Source organism: Cherax quadricarinatus, unplaced genomic scaffold (genome assembly GCF_038502225.1).
Source record: "Cherax quadricarinatus isolate ZL_2023a unplaced genomic scaffold, ASM3850222v1 Contig341, whole genome shotgun sequence".
In the NCBI taxonomy this organism is placed as follows: domain Eukaryota; kingdom Metazoa; phylum Arthropoda; class Malacostraca; order Decapoda; family Parastacidae; genus Cherax; species Cherax quadricarinatus.
Window position 1 is genome coordinate 55,726 of NW_027195367.1, and position 7,638 is coordinate 63,363.

The window sequence follows — 7,638 nt, forward strand, 5'->3', positions numbered from 1 at the left end:
ACGTTACTGTGAATTTCATATAACCTGTAGTTACCAGCGGTCGCAATATACACAACGAGAAGCAATTATTACTACAGAAAAAGCGTCCTTCCTCCAAAATTTGCACCAGTCAACTATAGTGATAATATAGCATTTATTGTGGTGGAGACGGAAAAAACAAAAATAGAAAAGCCAGATACAGCGATTGATAAACAAAGAGGTCGACTGTACGTCATTGTAGGAGCTGCCAGATATCACCGGCTCTTCAACACGCAAGTTATACTTTTGTATCAGTCAAATCACATATTACTCGGGTAGATAATTTCCAGTAGATCCTTCATGTGTTAGCTCAAATCACCGACCAGTATGTTTTAAATAAGTGACCCACTGATCAGAGCAGATCGACTGGTCCGAACCCTTGACTGGTCCGAACCCTTGACTGGTCCGAACCCGGGACTGGTTTCAAACAGTTTCGTTGGACAATAAAGCAGACTGTAAACGGATGGGTTTGTAGGCGCCCTTATAAACACAAACATTAAAAATCAGGAACGTGACGGTAAGCTGTCCAATATACAAAAAGAGTTAGAAACAGAAATACAAATAGCTAGAGCTTCATTTAAGGTTATTAATATAATATTCAAGAGGTTGCTAGTAGAATTGCAGTAAATCAACCATTCAAATCATTATGAAGCTGTGTGTAGTCTGTGGTCAGTCAAACAAACGGGCTTCCACATGCATAAATTGTCATTTTTGTGGAAATTGGTGTCACGCTCCTTGTGCAGATATCCCAGAACTAGCTACAAGCAGTATTAAAACAGAGAAGTGTTTTTGGGTATGCCCAAATGAGGAAAATCTGTGGACTAAAATCACAAGGGTATTAAAAGAGGATAACATCAAAGCTGCTTTCATAGAAAACCTGGAAGCTTTCTACAACAGATGGGAACATAAAAAGTCTGGGCTGAATGGTACTGCCCTTGATACTGGCCATGTAGTCACAAACTGTAAGGCTGGAGGTGATGTCCTGGTAGTCAGTAAATGTGGGGCTGATAGTGCTGTCCTGGGAGACAGTAATGGTGAAGCTGGAGGTGCTGTCCTGGGAGACAGAAATGGTGAAGCTGGAGATACTGTCCTGGGAGACAGTAATGGTGAAGCTGGAGATTTTGTCCAGGTAGTCGGGAATTATACGCAGGAAGGAATACATATAAATGACCTCATAGAGGACAGGAGCCATAGTAGGGAAACAAGTGTAGTCAAAGATAAGATAAAACCAATATTGCAAACTAGAAATACCGCAGGAAATAGCAAACAAGAGGACTCCAATAGCAATAGTGAGGATAAATTACCAAAAACAACTGGTGGGAGCTCCATTGTTGGTGCTAGGGAGGATAGGAGTAAGACAGGGAAACATGCACCAACAGGGAATACAGTCACAGAAACCCAAGGCAAACGGAAACCAAGCCTGTGCACATACTATGCACTTGGTATCTGCTGGCATGGGAAATCTGGAAAAACAGATGGGACATGCAACTATGACCACCCTAGAAAATGTCATGCCCATATGACAACAGGAAAATGCAAACTCCCTTCCTGTAAGCTTTTTCACCCTGAAATGTGTACCTCTTCAGTACAGGAAAGACTGTGCTATAACTTAAATTGCCAGGCATACCATCTAAAGGGGACAAAAAGATACAAAACATCCAGGCCATGGGAAAACCTGGGTAGCCACAGCCACTCAAGAGGGAGAGGTTTTTTAGTGCCAGGAAGGAAAAAAAAACTGGCAGGAAATGGCAGAAATCGTACACCAAATCCAGTCATTCCTGGAGTGGAACCACAGTCGATGGCCTCCACTCCAAACCAACAGATACAGATACTAATGCCGGAAAAAAAATCCCCCCCCAGTACCAACAATACCACCAGTCCGATAACATTCTTCTTTGCAAATATACAGGGTCTAAAGCCAGCAACAAACAACAAAATACCTTTCATCCGTGGACTGCTTGCAGAGGCAAAGGCAATGTTCGCGGCTTTCACTGAGACCCACATAAAGGATCACTTGGACAACGAAATATGGATCCCAGGTTACAACCTATACAGATGTGACAGAGTGAACAGGCAAAAGGGGGGGGGTTGGCCTGTACATTGCAGAGTCACTTGTTTGCACAGAACTGCTTAATGCCTCAAATGACGTAGTGGAAGTTTTAGCAGTAAAGGTCGAGAACCAAAACCTAGTCATTGTGGTAGTCTACAAGCCTCCGGATGCAACATCCCAGCAATTCCAGGAACAGCTGTTAAAAATTGACCACTGTCTGGAAAATCTTCCAGCTCCTGCACCCAACATCTTGCTCCTGGGGGATTTCAACTTAAGGCACCTAAAATGGAGGAATATAGCAAATAATATTGTTGCAGAAATAACACCAGGAGGCAGCTCTGATGAAAACTCACACTCACACGAGCTTTTAAATCTCTGCACAAAATTCAATTTAAACCAGCAAATAATAGAGCCTACTAGACTGGAGAATACACTAGACCTCATCTTCACTAACAATGATGATCTGATAAGAAATGTCACCATATCAAAAACAATATACTCAGATCACAACATAATTGAGGTTCAGACATGTATGCGTGGAGCCCCAGACCGACAAAATGAGACTAGTCACGAGGGAGCATTCACCAAATTCAACTTCAATAACAAAAACATAAAGTGGGACCAAGTAAACCAAGTCCTAACCGATATAAGCTGGGAAGATATACTAAGCAACACAGACCCAAACTTATGCCTAGAACAGATTAACTCGGTGGCACTCGATGTATGCACAAGGCTTATTCCTCTAAGAAAAAGGAGGAGTAGATGTAAAATAGAAAGAGACAGGCGCTCCCTTTACAGGCGACGGAAAAGAATAACAGAGCGGCTAAAAGAGGTCAATATATCTGAAATGCGCAGGGAGACACTGGTCAGAGAAATAGCAAGCATCGAACTTAAGCTAAAAGAATCCTTTAGGAGTCAGGAATCGCGGGAAGAACTGAAAGCCATAAATGAAATCGAAAGAAACCCAAAGTATTTCTTCTCCTATGCCAAATCAAAATCGAGAACAACGTCCAGTATTGGGCCCCTACTTAAACAAGATGGGCCCTACACAGATGACAGCAAGGAAATGAGTGAGCTACTAAAGTCCCAATATGACTCAGTTTTTAGCAAGCCGCTAACCAGACTGAGAGTCGAAGATCAAAATGAATTTTTTATGAGAGAGCCACAAAATTTGATTAACACAAGCCTATCCGATGTTATCCTGATGCCAAATGACTTCGAACAGGCGATAAATGACATGCCCATGCACTCTGCCCCAGGGCCAGACTCATGGAACTCTGTGTTCATCAAGAACTGCAAGAAGCCCCTATCACGAGCCTTTTCCATCCTATGGAGAGGGAGCATGGACACGGGGGTCGTCCCTCAGTTACTAAAAACAACAGACATAGCCCCACTCCACAAAGGGGGCAGTAAAGCAACAGCAAAGAACTACAGACCAATAGCACTAACATCCCATATCATAAAAATCTTTGAAAGGGTCCTAAGAAGCAAGATCACCACCCATCTAGAATCCCATCAGTTACACAACCCAGGGCAACATGGGTTTAGAACAGGTCGCTCCTGTCTGTCTCAACTACTGGATCACTACGACAAGGTCCTAAATGCACTAGAAGACAAAAAGAATGCAGATGTAATATATACAGACTTTGCAAAAGCCTTCGACAAGTGTGACCATGGCGTAATAGCGCACAAAATGCGCGCTAAAGGAATAACAGGAAAAGTCGGTCGATGGATCTATAATTTCCTCACTAACAGAACACAGAGAGTAGTCGTCAACAGAGTAAAGTCCGAGGCAGCTACGGTGAAAAGCTCTGTTCCACAAGGCACAGTACTCGCTCCCATCTTGTTCCTCATCCTCATATCCGACATAGACAAGGATGTCAGCCACAGCACCGTGTCTTCTTTTGCAGATGACACCCGAATCTGCATGACAGTGTCTTCCATTGCAGACACTGCAAGGCTCCAGGCGGACATCAACCAAATCTTTCAGTGGGCTGCAGAAAACAATATGAAGTTCAACGATGAGAAATTTCAATTACTCAGATATGGTAAACATGAGGAAATTAAATCTTCATCAGAGTACAAAACAAATTCTGGCCACAAAATAGAGCGAAACACCAACGTCAAAGACCTGGGAGTGATTATGTCGGAGGATCTCACCTTCAAGGACCATAACATTGTATCAATCGCATCTGCTAGAAAAATGACAGGATGGATAATGAGAACCTTCAAAACTAGGGAGGCCAAGCCCATGATGACACTCTTCAGGTCACTTGTTCTATCTAGGCTGGAATATTGCTGCACTCTAACAGCACCTTTCAAGGCAGGTGAAATTGCCGACCTAGAAAATGTACAGAGAACTTTCACGGCGCGCATAACGGAGATAAAACACCTCAATTACTGGGAGCGCTTGAGGTTTCTAAACCTGTATTCCCTGGAACGCAGGAGGAAGAGATACATGATTATATACACCTGGAAAATCCTAGAGGGACTAGTACCGAACTTGCACACGAAAATCACTCACTACGAAAGCAAAAGACTTGGCAGACGATGCACCATCCCCCCAATGAAAAGCAGGGGTGTCACTAGCACGTTAAGAGACCATACAATAAGTGTCAGGGGCCCGAGACTGTTCAACTGCCTCCCAGCACACATAAGGGGGATTACAAACAGACCCCTGGCAGTCTTCAAGCTGGCACTGGACAAGCACCTAAAGTCAGTTCCTGATCAGCCGGGCTGTGGCTCGTACGTTGGTTTGCGTGCAGCCAGCAGCAACAGCCTGGTTGATCAGGCGCTGATCCACCAGGAGGCCTGGTCACAGACCGGGCCGCGGGGGCGTTGACCCCCGAAACTCTCTCCAGGTAAACTCCAGGTAACCTTTACGTGCTTGCTAGGGTAGTCGTGGCTCCTGGCCTTGCCTCTAAATCTGCTGCTTACTAGATTCTCTCCCTTCTAGCCGATATTAGTAGACATTCTTTATTCGTTCGCCGCCCGTTTGCTCCATCCCTTTTCTCTTCGCCTACATTCACTCTTGTCTTCCCTTCAGTTACCACCTTTATATGTTCATGTAGCATCTCACTTTTCCCTACCCCCCTGGGAAGTTCCAGCTGTTCGGGTCTGTTCTTTCTCACTCCCTTGCTTGAAAGCTCAACTGCCTATGGTGGCTTCCTGCTCTCTTTTTCTTGATCACTTCCACTCCCATTCTCATGCCACCGCTGTGTACACAGATGGCTCTAAGTCTTCAGACGGCGTCGGATTCGCAGCAGTGTTTCCGGACAGCATCGTGCGGGGACATTTACTATCTTCAGCTAGCATTTTTACTGCTGAACTGTATGCCATTCTTACAGCACTTATTCGTATCGCATCTATGCCTGTGTCATCATTTGTAGTAGTCTCAGACTCCCTTAGTGCTCTACAGGCTATACGAAAATTTGATACATCTCATCCCCTAGTTCTCCGTATCCAACTTTGGCTATGCCGTATCTCTACCAAACATAAAGATATTGTTTTTTGTTGGGTCCCTGGTCATGTCGACGTACAGGGCAATGAACAGGCAGACACTGCTGCGCGGTCAGCAGTACATGACCTACCAATTTCCTATCGAGGTGTTCCATTTCTGGACTATTTTGCTGCAATAGCTGCCCACCTTCGCACCCGTTGGCAACAACGTTGGTCAAATCTGCTCGGTAACAAACTTCATTCTATTAAACCGAGCATAGGTTACTGGCCGTCTTCTTGTCATCAGTGCCGAGGTTGGGAGACCACTCTCTCCCGCCTTCGCATTGGTCACACTCGTCTTACTCATGGGTATCTCATGGAGAGGCACCCTGTTCCTCTCTGTGAGCAGTGTCAAGTTCCAGTATCGATTAGCCACATTCTGTTAGACTGCCCTCTATCAATGAGCATGCAGAATTTACCTCCAACGTCGTCTTCGTTCTACTACTCTCTCTTTACCTTCCCTTCTTGCTGATGGACCCTCCTTTAATCCTGACTCTCTCATTGACTTCTTGACAACGACTGATTTACTCCACAAACTCTGATGATACTTTTCGCACTCCCCTCAGCCCTTTCTAGTTCAGTCTCTTGCTGCCCTTTACCCTTTCACCATCCACTGCCCCGCTGTTATCCGTAACCTATTACTCATCCATCTCCCTTTTGCCACCTGATGCCCTTGCTTCCTTCCTGCCCTGCAGCGCTGTATAGTCCTTGTGGCTTAGCGCTTCTTTTTGATTATAATAATAATAATCCCTTCTAGCCCTATGCCTCCACTTCTCATTGAGGTCATTCCACCTCGAGACTCAAGAAATACTTCCTGACGTACCTAACTTCATCTGTGCCTGAATACCATTTCCTGCCTTTCAAATAGCTTATCTCTACTTACTTTATGAATTCCTCAAGCATTTTGTAAAATGTTACATCTTCCTTGAACATCAGTGCTAATAAAAACCTTAAGAAACGGTTAACTATTTTGAGGTTATATACAATAAATGCAGATTTTCTCCATGTCTAAGGGTGTGCAGTGCTGTATGACCCTTATGGATTTAGCACTTAATTTGATAATGATTTATACAGTCAATCAGAAGTATAAATTTTTTTTTTCACAGAGAATGATATATTTGTAGAAGTCATACAATCTGGGCAATCTGTTATTACACAATTCAATTACTGTTTGCAATGACCATTCATTACCAATTATAGTTTTGTGAAACAAGTAATGAACAAAATATATTAATGGGGTTAGTAATAAACCTGTAGGGGCCATTAACTTTGTGGTTTAGTGCTGAATGATGGAGTGAATGATGGTGAAAGTATTTCTTTTTTGGGCCACCCTGCCTTGGTGGGAATCGGCTAGTGAGATAATAAAATAATAACAATTTAGGGGTCATTACAGAACATGGAAACAAGAGGAAATCTGGTTCAATCCAAGGAGAGGAAGAATAGACAAAATTCCTTGCCAGCATCAAGGCACTTCCCTTGAGTGGGTAAAACAGATATATATTATACATATAATTAATGTTTTGCAATATATACAGTATAATAGCATATAACTACCAAAAACAACTATCAATTATAATTCCTTTATAATTTTAAAAGTACATCTATGAAGTCTTCATAGTCAAGCTTGGTGCTCTTGTAGCTCGTCTACAACCCTGATTCCCCTCAAGGAAGGTTCCTTGATGTTGGTGAGGGGCTCTTGATTTAGGGAATTGGATCTGTGCTCCAGTTCCCCGAATTAAGCCTGAATGCCTTCCACATCCCCCCCCCAGGCGCTGTATAATCCTCCGGGTTTAGCGCTTCCCCCTTGATTATAATAATAATACAACCCTGATCACTATTGTAGAGATAAAGCAAGGTTGCATCCATGAGATATAACACCAAGGCCACATTAGTGGGACACCAATAAGTTTGGCCTGTACAACATATTGTATTATCTCTCCTATTCCCCTGAAGGAAGGCTCCTTGACGCTGGTGAGGGGCTCTTGATCTAGGGAATTGGATCTGTGCTCCAGTTGGATCTGTGCTCCAGTTCCCTGAATTAAGCCTGAATGCCTTCCATCCCCCTATAGGCG